Source organism: Chiloscyllium plagiosum, unplaced genomic scaffold (genome assembly GCF_037043375.1).
Source record: "Chiloscyllium plagiosum isolate Xiang-an unplaced genomic scaffold, Cpla_swu_hap1 HiC_scaffold_38, whole genome shotgun sequence".
NCBI lineage: Eukaryota > Metazoa > Chordata > Chondrichthyes > Orectolobiformes > Hemiscylliidae > Chiloscyllium > Chiloscyllium plagiosum.
The window spans coordinates 44,932,838-44,949,039 of NW_028270176.1; the positions used below are offsets into that span (position 1 = coordinate 44,932,838).

The 16,202-nt window shown below is 47.8% G+C and overlaps 1 long non-coding RNA gene across 2 annotated transcripts in view; it reads left to right on the forward strand.

Moving 5' to 3' along the window:
- Window positions 1–16,202, forward strand: part of LOC148139457 (uncharacterized) — a 55,910-nt gene that overhangs the window by 17,700 nt on the left and 22,008 nt on the right. For both annotated transcript variants that reach the window (XR_015753620.1, XR_015753621.1), the window contains 2 exons: window positions 1,810–1,918; window positions 9,817–9,923. This is a non-coding gene — a long non-coding RNA (uncharacterized LOC148139457). The remainder of the gene's footprint in view (window positions 1–1,809; window positions 1,919–9,816; window positions 9,924–16,202) is intronic.

The following is a 16,202-nucleotide window of genomic DNA, read 5'->3' on the forward strand; positions in this document are numbered from 1 at the left end:
AAGACAAGTAAAGGTGGCCAATAAATACTGGTCTGGGCAGCAAAGGCAACCCCCAGTGAATAAAACCAAGCAGTGACCCCTCTGAGCTGACTTGCTGTGAAGTTAAAAACCTCTCTGGAAATGGAGTGGGCAGAGAAGAGAAACAGTGACATTTCACAGCTGCCCTCAGAGAGACCTCACCCTTGGAAGTACTCAGAGCCGGCGATCGGCTCAGTGAGTTTCAGTCTCTTTAAATATCAATCTTAGTCGGTTTTATTTTATTCAATCTACAATCGTGAGTAAGGTGAGGATTTCTTTTTAATGTCTTAGGGTCTCTTGATTAAATGTTTAAGATATGAAACATAAGCATTAAGTTATTCTCGGGCAGTATTTTTAGAGCAGTAAGACTGTGCCTTTGTTTTGGTCTGTAGATTGTTAAGGCGGAGAGATGGCCTTTGTAGAGTGGCGTGCTTTTCCTGTTCGATGTGGGAGATTAGGGAGAGTTTCAATGATCCTGATGATTATGTCTGTAGCAAGTGTGATTGCATATCCTTTTGGATCGCATGGATTGGTGGAGGAGTGATTAAAGGCAGTGAGGAATTGACAGGAGCCGGGGGGTGTTATAGGTGGCACTGTCAGGAATGCAGGATACTGCAGATACAGTCAGGGAGATGGGTTACGGCCAGGAAAGCTAGGAGGGGTAGGTCGGTACTGCAGGAGCCTCCTGTGGCTATCCCCATCTCAGACAAGTATACTGTTTTGGAAAATGTAGGTGGTCATAGACTTTCAGGGGAATGTAGCACTGACAGTCAAGTTATTGGTACTGAGACTGGCTTTTAACATAATATGAGGTATATCCAGTTCCACACGATCGATGGTGATAGGGGACTCTCTAGTCAGGGGCACAGTCTGCTGTTTCAGCAGCTGACAGTGAGACATCAGGATGGGGTGGTGCCTCCCTGGTGCCAGTGTCAAGGATGTCTCACAGAGGGAGCAGAGTATTTTCAAAAGGGAAAATAACCAGTGGGAGGTCATTGTACATTGGTAGCAATGGCATAGGAAGGGAAAGCATGGGGTCCCGACGAGGAGGGAGATTTGCTTCTGCCACTCGGAAGGCATTAAACCAGTGAGGGAGTCGGGGTAATCCTAAAGAGATAGTGAGAAAAGAGGTGAGTCTGAGGCTGGTGCTGTTCACCAGTCAGACTGTCAAGGCATGCAAGAGCAAGTCATAGAATGAGATGCGACGGACCAGTTGCACTGCATTTATTTCAGTGCAAGAGGCCTTACAAGTCAGGGAGGCAGGCTCAGGGTATGGTTTTGAACATGGCACTGGGATATTACAGCAATTACAGAGGCATCACTCAGGGATGGATAGGACTGGCAGCTTAATGTTCCAGGGTATAGATGCTATAGCAAGGATAGAAAGGGGGCAACAGAGCAGGGGGAGAGGTGTTTTTGATTAGGGATAACATTACAGCTGGGCTTCGGGAGGATATTCCTGGGAGTACATCCAGGCAAGTTATTTGGTTGGTACTGAGAAATAAGAAAGGGATGACCATCTTAATGGGATTGTATTATAGACTCTCTCCCAATAGTCAGCGGGGAATTGAGACAAATTTTACCAGGCGACCTCCGTATCTGTAAGAATATTATGGATGCAATGATAAGGGGTTTTAACTTTACCAACATAGCCTCGGAGTGCTGTAGTGTTAAGGGCTTGGATGGAAAGGTATTTGTTCAGTGTGTACGAGAACATTTCAGAATCAGTTTGTAGGATGTACCTACTAGAGAAGGAACAAAACCTGATCTGTTTTCTTTATTCAATCACAGGATAAGGCTGTCACTGGCTCGGCCAGCATTTATTACTGCGTTTACCCAGAGGGCAGTTAAGAGTCAACCACGTTGCTATAGGTCTGGAGTCCCATGCAGACCAGACCAGGTAAGGATGGCATTTTCCTTCCCTAAAGGTCATTAGTGAACCAGATGGGTTTTCCAACAATTGACAGTGGAATCCTTGTCGTCACTAGATTATTTTTTCCAGATATTTATTGAATTCACGTTCCAAAATCTGCCGTGATGGGATTCAAACCCGGGTCCCCAGAACCTTATCTGGGTCTCTGGATTAACTGTCTAGCGATAATTTCACTCCGTCATCACTGCCACTTAGGAAATGAGGCAGGGTGAGTGACTGAGGTATCAGTGGGGCAGCGCATCAGCACCAAAGATCCCAGAGTATTGTGGCTCAGTGGTTAGCACTGCTTCCTCAGCACCAGGGACCTGGGTTTGATTCCAGCCTCGGGCAACTGTCTTTGTTGGAGTTGGCACATTCTCCCCAGTGCTGAAAATGTGTTGCTGGAAAAGCGCAGCAGGTCAGGCAGCATCCAAGGAACAGGAGAATCAACGTTTCGGGCATAAGCCCTTCTTCCAATAGTGTCGAGATGAAGTATATGAGGTTTTGGGATGTGCAGGCAAATCTCTGCCTGATGTGAAAAGATTCTTTTGGGAACTTGGACAGATGTCAGAGGGAGGTGTGGCCGCACGTTTTACATTTCCCATGGCGGCAAGGGAGGGTCAAGGGTGTGGAGCGTGGGTTGGTGGGAGGGAGTGGACCGAACAAGGAAGGCGCAGCGGGAATGGTCTCTGCGGAACGCAGATAGGGGTGGGGAGGGAAATATGTCTCTGGTGGTGGGGTCTGACTTTAGGTAGCAGAAATAACAGAGGTTAATGTGCTGGATCTGGAGATTATTGGGTGGAAGGTGAAGACTGCAGGGTTATATTCTTTATTGTGGCTGGAGGGGTGGGGTAAAGGCGGAGGTGCGGGAAGTGGAGGGTATGTGTTGGAGGGCATTGTTGATCAAGTCAGAGGAAAATTACAGTCCATGAAGTAGGCCTTTCTGGGATGTCCTGGAGTAGAATTCAAAGAGATTAAACAAATATACAGACAAAAGATTAACTGGACCAGAGAATAGGACCCCTTAAAGGTCAACAAGGCTGTCTATGGAACTACAGGGGGTGCGAAAGATATGCAAATATTTCACGTCATTTTTACTGGAGAAGTATATGGAAGCTCGAGAGTTTGGAGAAATAAACAGTGATAACTTGAAAAGTATCCATGTTACAGAGGAGGTGGTACTAGATGTCTTAAATCGCATCTAGGTGGATAAAGCTCTGGAAAATGATCAGGTGTATTCTTAAACTTTCTGGAAATTTAGTGAAGTGATTGTTGGGCCTCTCCTGAGGTATTTGTATCGTTGATAGCGACAGGTGAGGTGCCATTATTTTAAAACACTGGTAAGGAGAGGCCATGGGACAAGAGAACAATGAGCCTGAAGTCAATGGCAGGCAAGTTGTTGGAAGGGATTCTGAGGGGCAGGATATCCATCTATTTTGGAAAGGTAAGGAATGACGGGGAGAGTCAATGTGGCTTTGTACGTGCACAATTGTGTCTCACTAACTTGACTGAATGTTTTGAAGTGACAAAGAAAATTGATTAATCCAGGCGGTGAACGTTGTTTATATGGACATTCAACAAGGTTCCACAAAGCAGACTGGTTAGCAGGGTTAGATAGCATGGCATGCAGGGAGAGCAAGCCATTACAAAACTGCCTTGAAGGTAGGAGACAGAGGATGATGATGGAGGGTTGCTTTGCGGACTGGAGGCCTGTGAGGAGCAATGTGCTACAAGGATGGATATTGGGCCCTTAAATAAATGACTTGAATGTGACTATATGAGGTATGGTCAGTAGGTTTACAGAAGACCCCAAAATTGGAGGTAGTGAAGAAGGTTAGTTCAGAATACAACAGGATCTTGATCAGATAGGCCACTGGGGCGAGGAATGGCAGACGGAGTTCAATTTAGATAAATGTGAGCTGTTGTATTTTGGAAAGGCAAATCAGGGCAGGATTTATACACTTAATGGTGAAGTCCTGGGGAACATTGCTGAACAAAGAGACCTTGGAGTGCAGGTTTATAGTTCCTTGAGAGTATAGTCACAGGTAGGCGGGGTAGTGAATGCAGCATTTGGTACGCACCCACCCCCCCGTTATTGGTGAATGCATTGAATGCAGCTGTTGTGACGTCATATTGTGGCAAGACAGGGCTCTGATTAAAGCCTGTCTGGAATTCTGTTTTCAATCTCCCCGTTCTTGGAATAATGTTGAGAAACTTGAAAGGGTTCAGAAAATATTTGCAAGGATTTTGCCAGGGTTGGATGGTTTGAGCTATTGGGAAAGGCTGAATAGGCTGGGACTATTTTCCCTGGAGACTTGGAGGCTGAGAGGTGATCTTATAAAATCATGAAGGGCATGGATAAGGTGAGCAGTCAGGGACTTTTTCCCAAGTTCGGTGGGTCCAGAACTAGAGGGTACAGGATTAAGGTGAGAGGGAAAAGATTTAAAAGGGATCTGAGGGGCATCTTATTCATGTTGAGGGCATTGCAAGTATGGAATGAGCTGCCAGAGGAAGGGGTGGAGGCTAGTACAATTACAGCATTTAAAAGGCCTCTGATTGGGTACATGAAGAGGAAGGTTTTAGAGGGATAAGGGTGAACCGCTGGCAAATGGGACTCCATTAACGTTCTCCGTTATTGGTCAATGCATTGAATACAGAAACTGGGACGTCATACTGTGGCTGGACAGGACGTTGATTAAGCCACATCTGGAATTCTGTTTTCAGTTTGAATTTCCCTGTTCTGGGAAGGATGTTGTGAAACTTGAAAAGGTTTGGACGAGATTTACAAAAACGTTGCCAGGATTGGAGGATTTGGGCTACAGGGAGAGGCTGAATAGGCTGGGGCTATTTTCTCTGGAGAGTCAAAGACTGAGAGGGGACTTCATGGAGATTTATAAAATCACGAGGGGCGTGGATAAGGTGAGCAGCCGGAGTCCTATTTCCTCAGGTTAGGTGGGTCCAAAACTAGAGCACATGGGTTGAAGTTGAGAGGGCAAAGATTTAAAAGGGATCTAAGTGGCAACGTTTTCAAGCTGAGTGTGGTGTGTGTATGGGAGGGGCTATCAGATGAAGTAGTGGAGGCTGATAAAATCACAACATTTAAAAGGCTTCCAATTGGGTACATGAGTAAGAAGGGTTTCGATGGATACAGGCCAATAGATGGTAAATGGGAATCCATTAGTTTAGGGTTCCTTGTTGGCACGGACGAATTGGACCGAAGGTCTGTTTCTTTGATCTTAATAAATTAAGATGTATTCCTCTATTGTGTGGAGAGCTAGCTGAAGCACAGATAATTATCCTTGGAGCTGAGAAGCTGGAGCAGTGATTTCGATCTGGTGCAGATTTGGTTCCAAGGTCTTGAATTTGCAGAGAGAGAGAGGAATTGTTAACACTTTCACAATCTTTAGTAACTACATTCAAGTAATTGGCAAATAATACAAGGTGAAAATGTGAACAGTATTTTACTCAGAAAGTTCTGAGCATCTGGAACAGTCTGAACAACACAGATTCAGCAGGTATTCTGAAACAGACTTGGAATTTTACTTTTTAAGGAAAGATTTGGGGGGCTGTGGGCACATGAGAGGGGACTTGGGACAGATTTGCAGCATCTCCAGAGGGAGAGAGTACAGCCCCAATGGGCTGAATAGTCCCCAGCCCCTGTGCTCTGTGATACTGCCCAATTCACTGTGAATGATGAAGCTCATCCCAGGGCACAGAGAGGGATTAGCCCTCCACTCTCATCACAATGGTGTCCGGCTGATTGACGGCAGCTCCAGACCAATGGGAGGAGAGTCTGTGTGGTCCTGCAGCCAATGGAATTGAATGAGGGGTGTGGCCAGCAAGACAACACCTGTCCATGAGCTGTGCGGGTGCAGTGTCACTGTTTGGGGTTGGGAGAGACAGCAGAGACGGGGACAGATGCTGTTGGACCTGAATTACAAACTCCCGGTAAATTAAACCCAAAAGAACTGCGGATGGTGTAAATCAGAAACAACAACCAGGAGGTTCTGGAAAAGCTCAGCAGGTCTGGCAGTATCTGTGAAGAGAAATTAGAGTTAAAGTTTAAGATCCGGTGTCCCTTCCACAGAACAGATGTTACTGAGAAAAAAAAAAGTCAGTTTATGTGCAGAAGATAGTGTGGGGGGAGGATAAAAGGAGTAAAGGACAGGTGGGGATAGAGCGAGAAGAACAGTTGGATAAAGGATAACGAACTGGCTGGGGGAGGGTGACTAGCTGTTAATGGAGACTGTTAATGGCTAACCATAGGTAGTGTGTAGTGGCAGGCTGTGAGAACAAGGACTGGTGTGTGGGGTCGGGGACTACGACATGAGGTTGTTAACCTATGGTTCGCCACTAACTGTCTCCATTGTAAGCTGTTGCCCACCTATATCACTCCACGATTGGAGCTGCCGAGGACACAAACCTTTGGAATATCCTCCCGAACCCCCTCTGTCCACATTAAAGATGTATCTAAACATCGTTCTCTTTAATCAACGTTTCCATCATTCGTGAAGCATTTTAGGAGATTTGGAAATGTGTTGCTGGAAAAGCGCAGCAGGTCAGGCAGCATCCAGGGAAGAGGAAAATCGATGTTTCGGGCATAAGCCCTTCTTCAGGAATGGGGAAAGTTTGTCCAGGAGGCTAAGATAAAAGGTAGGGAGGAGGGACTTGGGGGAGGGGCGTCGGAAATGTGATAGGTGGAAAGAGGTCAAAGTGAGGGTGATAGGTCAGACTGGGGTGGGGGCGGAGAGGTCGGGAAGAAGATCTCAGGTTAGGAAGGCGGTGCTGAATTTGATGGATTTGACTGAGACAGGGTGGGGGGAGGGGAAATGAGGAAACTGGTGAAATCCGAGTTTATCCCTTGTGGTTGGAGGGTTCCTAGCCGGAAGATGAGGCATTCTTCCTCCAACCGTCGTTTTGTTGTGGTCTGACGATGGAGGAGTCCAAAGACCTGCATATCCTTGGTGGAGTGGGAGGGGAAATTGAAATGTTGAGCTACAGGGTGGTTGGGTTGGTTGGTCCGGGTGTCCCAGAGGTGTTCTCTGAAACGCTCCGCAAGTAGCCGGCCTGTCTCCCCAATATAGAGGAGGCCACATCGGGTGCAGAGGATGCAATAGATGATATGTGTGGAGGTGCAGGTGAATCTGTGGCGGATATGGAAGTTTCCTTTGGGGCCTTGGAGGGAGGTGAGGGGGGAGGTGTGGGCGCAAGTCTTGCACCTCCTGCGGTTGCAGGGGAAGGTGCCGGGAGTGGAGGTTGGGTTGGTGGGGGGTGTGGATCTGACGAGGGAGTCACGGAGGGAGTGGTCTTTACTGATAGGGGAGGGGAGGGAAATATATCTTTGGTGGTGGGGTCCGTTTGGAGGTAGCGGAAATGACGGCGGATGATGCGCTGTACATGGAGATTGGTGGGGTGGTAGGTGAGGACCAGTGGGGTTCTGTCCTGGTGGCGGTTGGAGGGGCGGAGTCCAAGGGCGGAGGAGCGGGAAGTGGAAGAGATGCGGTGGAGGGCATCGTCGACCACGTCGGGGGGGAAATTGCGGTCCTTGAAGAAGGGGGCCATCTGGGTTGTGCGTTTTTGGAACTGGTCCTCCTGGGAGCAGATGCGGCGGAGTCGAAGGAATTGGGAGAATGGGATGGCGTTTTTACAGGGGGCAGGATGGGAGGGGGTGTAGTCCAGGTAGCTGTGGGAGTCGGTTGGTTTGTAGTAGATGTCCGTGTTGATTCGGTCGCCTGAGATAGAAATAGAAAGGTCGAGGAAGGGGAGGGAGGAATCTGAGACTGTCCAGGTGAATTTGAGGTCGGGGTGGAAGGTGTTGGTGAAGTGGATGAACTGTTCAACTTCCACAGCTACCTGGACTACACCTCCTCCCATCCTGCCCCCTGTAAAAACATCACCTCCCTCGGCGGCACGGTGGCACAGTGGTTAGCACTGCTGCCTCGCAGCGCCAGAGACCCGGGTTCAATTCCCGCCTCAGGCGACTGACTGTGTGGAGTTTGCACGTTCTCCCCGTGTCTGCGTGGGTTTCCTCCGGGTGCTCCGGTTTCCTCCCACAGTCCAAAGATGTGCAGGTCAGGTGAATTGGCCATGCTAAATTGCCCGTAGTGTTAGGTAAGGGGTAAATGTAGGGGTATGGGTGGGTTACGCTTCGGCGGGTCGGTGTGGACTTGTTGGGCCGAAGGGCCTGTTTCCACACTGTAAAGTAATCTAATCTAAAACGCCATCCCATTCTCCCAATTCCTTCGACTCCGCCGCATCTGCTCCCAGGAGGACCAGTTCCAAAAACGCACAATCCAGATGGCCCCCTTCTTCAAGGACCGCAATTTCCCACCCGACTTGGTCGACGATGCCCTCCACCGCATCTCTTCCACTTCCCGCTCCTCCGCCCTTGAACCCCGCTCCTCCAACCGCCACCAGGAGAGAACCCCACTGGTCCTCACCTACCACCCCACCAATCTCCATGTACAGCGCATCATCCGCCGTCATTTCCGCTACCTCCAAACGGACCCCACCACCAAAGATATATTTCCCTCCCCTCCCCTATCAGTAAAGACCATTCCCTCCGTGACTCCCTCGTCAGATCCACACCCCCCCACCAACCCAACCTCCACTCCCGGCACCTTCCCCTGCAACCGCAGGAGGTGCAAGACTTGCGCCCACACCTCCCCCATCACCTCCCTCCAAGGCCCCAAATGAAACTTCCATATCCGCCACAGATTCACCTGCACCTCCACACATATCATCTATTGCATCCTCTGCACCCGATGTGGCCTCCTCTATATTGGGGAGACAGGCTGGCTACTTGTGGAGCGTTTCAGAGAACACCTCTGGGACACCCGGACCAACGAACCCAACCACCTTGTAGCTCAACATTTCAATTCCCCCTCCCACTCCACCAAGGATATGCAGGTCTTTGGACTCCTCCATCGTCAGACCACAACAAAACGACGGTTGGAGGAAGAACGCCTCATCTTCCGGCTAGGAACCCTCCAACCACAAGGGATAAACTCGGATTTCACCAGTTTCCTCATTTCCCCTCCCCCCACCCTGTCTCAGTCAAATCCATCAAATTCAGCACCGCCTTCCTAACCTGAGATCTTCTTCCCGACCTCTGCGCCCCCACCCCAGTCTGACCTATTACCCTCACCTTGACCTCTTTCCACCTATCACATTTCCGACGCCCCTCCTCCCTACCTTTTATCTTAGCCTACTGGACAAACTTTCCCCATTCCTGAAGAAGGGCTTATGCCCGAAACGTCGATTCTCCTCTTCCCTGGATGCTGCCTGACCTGCTGCGCTTTTCCAGCAACACATTTCCAGCTCTGATCTCTAGCATCAGCAGACCTCACTTTCTCCATTTTAGGAGATTTGTCAATGTGAAAGGCTCCATACAATGCAGGTAGTTGTTGTTATTGTCTGACATCAGGAGAAACAGGGATGAGCCCTCTCTCTCTCATACCGAATGAACAGCAGCAAAAGCAGGAAGCACTGAGCATGCTCCAGCCCACAGTGGGCCTCGGATTATTGATGTCAGCGCAGGACCAATAAGAGTGGGGGAACGGGGGCTAGAGGTGCTAGTTGGTCCTTCAACCAATAGGAGTGAATGAGGGGCGGGACAATACTCAACCACGTGATAAACTTCACTGACAGCACAGTGTTGTTGTGGCCAAGGCATTGGAAATGTGTGAAGGTGAAGGGCAGGGGAAAGGAAAGACATATTGACCAGGAAGAGGAGGAAATTTTCATGGTATGGGATGAGAGGTTTTATAGAACTTAGTGCACATTGTAAAACACAAATTTCAAAATCCAAATTCTGCACCATTTTCCCTCCCTATAATGCATTTTGCACTTCCTGAAATATCAACTGTGTGTTTCTCCCTCCACAGATACCATTGATCAGTGCCAAAGCCCCATTGCCTGGGGAGAAGGTGATGTTTGAATTCCTTGTACAGCTGCAATTCGTGTGGTGAAGGTGCTCCCACAATGTGGTTGGGTTCGAGCTGTTATAGATTATTCACTCAGCAACATTGAAGAGTTGACAATGTCTGTGCAAATCAACAACAGTTTTTTTGAACATGTTTATAAATCCACAGAAATACTATTGAGAACTTCTGACATAAGGCCACAGATGGGGATATTAGGTCAGGTGATCAAAAGAATTGCCAAATAAGCAGGTTTTCAGGAATACCTGAAAGGAGGAAAGCAGGTCTGACGGCGTTCGGGTGGGAATTCCAGACCGTGTTGCCTTGGCAACAGTAGAAACAGCCAGACAGTTGAAGCAATGAATAAACTCATCGTTGGGAGTCTGAAAGCAAATGAGTTGTCGGGGTCTCACAGGTTGTGTGGTGCAGGGAGACAGGGATGTTCACAGCCAGGAATTACGTCAAGGGTGAGAATTTTAAATTGTTGCTTGTTAATAGGAGCCTTTTGATGGATCAACAAGTTTTGGTACAATTGAGCACTTGGGCAGTCGGGTTTTAGACTCTCTTGAGATTACATGCAAGTTGAATGTGGGAGGCTGGCCAGGAGTGTTTGGATAACGAAGTCTGGAGATAACACAGGGATGGACGAGTATTTCGGTCAATGAGCTGAGACTAGGGTGGAGTTGGATGATGTCACTAATGTAGGAGTAGTGCTTTTGGAGTTGGGCTGCTCTTCATCCTCATCATTCCCCCTCCCCAATTCACAGCTATTGTTCCTTGTTCTATTTGTCTGTCTTTTCTGGTTATGTCCTTCTCTCCCATTCTGCTACAAACTAATATTTGACTCCACCGTTGTTGGAAAAACCTACTCCATCCCGACTCTCCCTTTCCTTTCTGAATTCCTTGTATTTGCTGTCTCTCAAGGATCTATCCTTGGTCCCTCCTGTTTCTCACCTACATACTGCCATGAGGTGACATCGCCAAACAGCACCGTGTTAGGTTTCATATGTACACTGACAATGCCCAGCTCTCCCTCCCCATCATCCCTCTCCATTGCTCAGTTATCAAACTGTTCATCACGCTCCCACTGCGCGATTGGCTGCAATTTCCTGCAACGGAACGTTGCAATGGTTAAACCCATTGCCTTCAGTTGCTATTACAAATTACTTTCCCTTACTGCTAAGCCCCTCCCTCTCCCTGGGAACTGTCTGAGGCAGAACCACACTCTTCACAATATTGCTCTCATATCTGACCCCAAGGTGACCACCTGATCAGACATCTACATAATCCCAAACACCAGGAATTCCAATCTCTTAAAATGTTGCTTGTCTCCACCTCACCCCAGGTCCATTGCTACTGAAACCCCTGACCCGTGTCGCTGTTGCCTTAAACTTGACGAATCCAAAGCAGAACCCGTGATTCCGCAACTATCCCAGCATCTGGTTCCAGACGCCCTCATGATGGGAAACATCCGCTCAGTATTTACCCTGTCAAATTCCTTAAGAATCCTACATGTTACAATGAGATCACCTCTCATTCTTCCCAAATCCAGTGAGTAGAGTCCCAGCTTCTTCTGCCTTTTCTTAAAAGATAATCCCTGCAAACCAGGGTTCATCCCAGTCAATTTTCTGTGAAATGCCTCTGATGAAATGATGTATTTCCTTAAATAAAGGGACCAAAATCTCTGTCATTACTGCAGATGTGGTCTGACTCGCACTTTATAAAGTTACTCTCAGGTATATACTCCAAACAACTCCCTTTAAACTTGCACAGATGTTGTTGGAAATGCTCAGCAGGTCATGCAACATCTGTGAAGAAAAATCAGTTAAAGTTTCGGATCTGGTCACCCTTCCTCAGATACGTTAACTCTAATTTCTTTTCACAGATGCTGCTAGACCCGCTGAGCTTTTCCAGAAACTTCTGTTTCTCTTCCTGGTTGACAGCATCTTCAGTTGTTTCGGTTTTCATATCCTTTAAACTTGCCATCTCTCCTCTAGAATTTGTCATTTCCACCTTGGAAAAAAGATTCAAATTTGTTTGGTCTCCCCTACCCTGGGAAAAAAGAAACCATGGCGAGTCACCCTATCATTGCTCCTCATAATTTTATAAAGTTCGATAAAGCCACCTAAAGTGTCCAGTGCTGCAGGGAAATAGCCTCAGCCTATTCAGCATCTCCCTACGGTTCAAATGTTCCAATACTGGCAAAAGCTTTTCTGAACTCTTGCAAGTTTCCCAACGTCTTTCCTATAGCAGGGAGACTAGAATTGAAAACAGTCTGGGGATTCCAAAAGTGGCCGAGCCAATAAACTGTACAACCGAAACATGATCTCCCAACTTCTATACTCAATGCACTGCCGAATAACAGCTAGCATACCAAACACCACCTTCACCGACCTGTCTACCTACAACCACACTTTCAAGGAACTATCAACCCACACTGCATGGTCTGTTTGTTTGTCAACACTTCCCAAGAACTTGTCATTAGGAGGTTGAGTCCTATTCTGGTAACATCTTTCTGAAATCAGGGAGACCACAATTGGAAGCAGTATTCTAAAACTGGCCTCACCAATGCCCTACTCAGCCACAACGTGACCTCCTAATCCCTATACTCAGTGACAGAATCCCCACAGTGTGGAAGCAGGCCTTTCAGCCCATGAGACCATACCAAACATCGGAACTGTATTCCACCCTAACTCTGTAACCTGCCATTACCCAAAGCTAATCCAGCTAAACTGCATGTCTTTGGAATTGTGGGAGGAAATTAAGAGCACCCAGAGGAAGCCCACGCAGACACACAGGGAGAATGTGCAAACACCACACAGACAGTGGAATCGAACCAGAGTCCATTTTTTGATCAGCACATTCCATTCAATGTTAGTGTACCAAATGCCATGTTCAGCACCTGATCTCCCTGAAACTCTACTTTCCAAGAACTATACAGTTGCTCTGAGCCCTTCAGAGGGAATTAAGGTGAGGAGGAGAAAACAGGAACAGGATTGAGTTTTAGATCTATAAAATAACTCTCCATCATCCCTCTCTGTTCCCCCCGTCTGCCCCCCGCACTGTCTGCTCCCCAGCCCCCGTCTCCCCCACTCTGTCCATCCCCCCCCCTCTGTCGGCCTGTCCCCCCCCCCCCACGTCGGCCTGTCCCCACCCCACCGCCACTCTTTCCACCCCCGCCCCCCCGGTCTGTTCCCCCTTTCTGTCAGCCGCACCCCCCGTTCCCCCTGTCTGTTCCCCCCCTCTAATCCCACTTTCTGTTCCCACCCGTCTCTGTGCCACCCCTTTCTGTCCTCCCCCCTCTTTCCCCACCCATCTCGATCCACACACCCCCTGTCTGCCTACCCTCCCTCCCAGTCCCCTAGTTCTGTACTCCCCCACTGCAGGGCAAATATCTTCTCTATTTACCGTATCCATGCCCAGCCTGATTTTAAAAATCTCTTTCAGGTCACCATTCAGCCTCTGACACTCCAGGGAAAACAGCCTATTCAACCCTCGCAACATGCTATAATTCTTTTCTGATCTCTTTAAAGTTTAAGAACATCCATCTGATAGGAAGGAGAACAATTATATGGAATATTGATTCAGCAACTTTTGCAATGTCCTGTCCAGCCGCAATATGACCTCCCAACCCCTATACTCAATGCTCTGACCAATAAAGACCCTGTATCCCTTGCCCACCAGGAAGTAGTGTAAGTGTCCTTACCTCTGGACTAGGTGGATCAGGCTCAGAGTTGAGTAACAGCATCTTTGAAGAGGCTGATTAGTAAACCTGCCCAAGCCACCAGGCCATGCTGTCTCCCAGCTGTCCCTGCCTGAGCCTCCAAACAGAACCTTCCTGTAGTTTCTCTCCTGTCAGACACTCCAATTGCTCAGTTTGACCAGGATCCCCTCCTGCTGCTGCACTGCTCCTATCCCTCACTGACCTGTCCATCCCCCAGGGTCCTCCACATTCATTCATTGTTTACAATCTCATTACCCCAGTTCTCCAGCCCCGCCCCTTCCCGGCGATCGAGACGGCTCAGTGGTTAGCACTGCTGCCTCACAGCACCAGGTCCCCGGTTTCGATTCCAGCCAAACCCAGAGTTTGTGCATTCTCCCCGTGTCTGAGCGGGTTTTCTCCGGGTGCTCCGGTTTCCTCCCCCAACCAAAGATGGGCAGGTGAATTGGCCATTCTAAATTGCCCATAGTATTAGTTACATTAGTCAGGGGTAAATATAGGGTCGGGGAATGGGTCTGTGTAAGTTACTGTTTGGAGGGTCATTATGGACTTGTTTGGCCGAAGGGCCAGTTTCCATACTGGAGGGATTTTGATATATTGGGCATCAGCTGCTGTCAATCACCAGGCTCCTGTTTGATCGGGAGCACGTGCTGTAGGAGAGGAGACCAGTGTATGGGCACAGTGCTAGACAATTGTAGGAGTATGCACAGTGCCTGGGAAGGAGGCTGTGATTGTGAGGGATTAATCTGTCATGGGCATCTTCCTCCCTCTGGGAGCAGGACCCAGTGGAATGGGCCGTTTCCTGGCCCCCTGACATGTGATCAGACTATCAGTGGTGCAGCATTTTGCAGACAGTTATCAGAACTCTTTTGTGAAGATTCGGGGTTTTTATGGAAAGCGACAAGGACGGGCCTGCAATTAGAATTCTAATTTGGCTCATTTTAGTAAGACGGGTTTTGGCCAGAGTGTGCAGGATGCAGTGTATGCAGGATGGTTGTCATCAGAGGATTCACCAACAACTCCCCCACCCCCCACCCTGGTGGACTCAGAGTCAGACTCATTGATTTGGTTCTTAGTCCACGAACAAGAGCTAGGAAACTGAATTCAAAGAGAGGAGAGAGAGTGTGAGAACTGGACGTGGAGGAAAGGAGTGAGGAGATTGGTTTGGATTTCAGTTCACAGAAGAAAGAAATTGTTTGACTGAGAGTTAAAACTTTGGGGAACAAGAAACTACAATTTAATACTATAATTGTCTTATAAAGATCCATCCTGTATTAATGTGGTGTGTTGTTTTCTCAGTTGAAGGGTACTGAAAGGGTGGATTTGTGGATGAGAAATTCAAGTTGAACTTCATGTTCAGATCTGATAGTTACTTGATCCGTGCCGATCTGAATATCATTGGATTTTTCATGTGGAAGGAAAGGTGTGTATTCTGTCCGTGGGCGAATATTTCAAATGTCAGTGTGACTGGAAAAATTACTGAGGTACAGCCAAGTCCATATTAGTGTGGAGAGTGTGGAGGAAGAGTTCATTTGTTTTGAAAGTCTGAAAATCATGGCACGTTTCCCAGGAACAATTAAGCCACAGCTTTGCTTTGTAGAAGGACAAGTCTTTAATTAACCATGCAACCAGAAAGACACAAGGATACCTGCACCATGGGAAACACTGTGAAAACGGGATTGTTGTAAAAGAGTTCATTCTCGATCATGGATTGTAATCCATTGGCGTTGTCACGTCGGTTCCAGCACCAATGGGAAATACTGGAAATATGAAGAATGCAATGTAGGTTTCAGTTATTAAACTGTAAAAAGTGCAGAACAATTTACAAGGATGTTGCCAGGGGTCTGAGTTATAAAGAGAGGTTGGACAAGTGAGGATATTTTTGTTTAGAGCAGAGGAAAAGTACCCCCTCAGTTTCTAGAAGTGTATAAGAGCATGAGGGGCATGGATAAGATGAATGCACTCAGTCTTTTTCCAAGGGAATCAAGGACTGGACGGCATCAGTTGAAGGTTAGAGGGGAACGAATAAAAGGGAAGCTGAGGGGCAACTGTTTTACACAGAGGGTGGTATGTATATGGAATGAGCTGCCAGTGGAAGTGGTTGAGGTGGGTACACTCACAACAGGTAAAAGACATTTGGACAAATACATGGATAGGAAAGGTTCAGAAGCAAATGGGCCAAGTGCAGGGAAATGGGGTTAGTGTGGATGGACATTCTGGTCGGCATGGGCCAGTTTGGGCCAAAGGGCCCCTCTCTGCTGTCGGATTCTATAACTCTAAGTGCATCTGCTATTTCTCCCACTAACTCTGTTGGTATCCTGGGATGTGTTCCATCAGGGCAATGAGACTTGTCTACCTTTAGCTCCATTAGCTTGCCCAGCTCTAACTCTTTCACGATAATGATTATTACTAGGTCCTCACCTTCCTCAGTCTCCTTATCAATTACTGGCATGTTCTTCGTATCCTCCACTGTGAAGACTGACTGTTGTGTCCTCATATTCCTGAACCCTGCTGGATAGGAATAACTAGGCACAGAACTCTGAGAGGTCTTCATTGATTCTTTATTGATGAGACATGGCAGTTACCTGGATAGTGTACATGCAGAACACCTCCAGGCAGCATCAGGTAA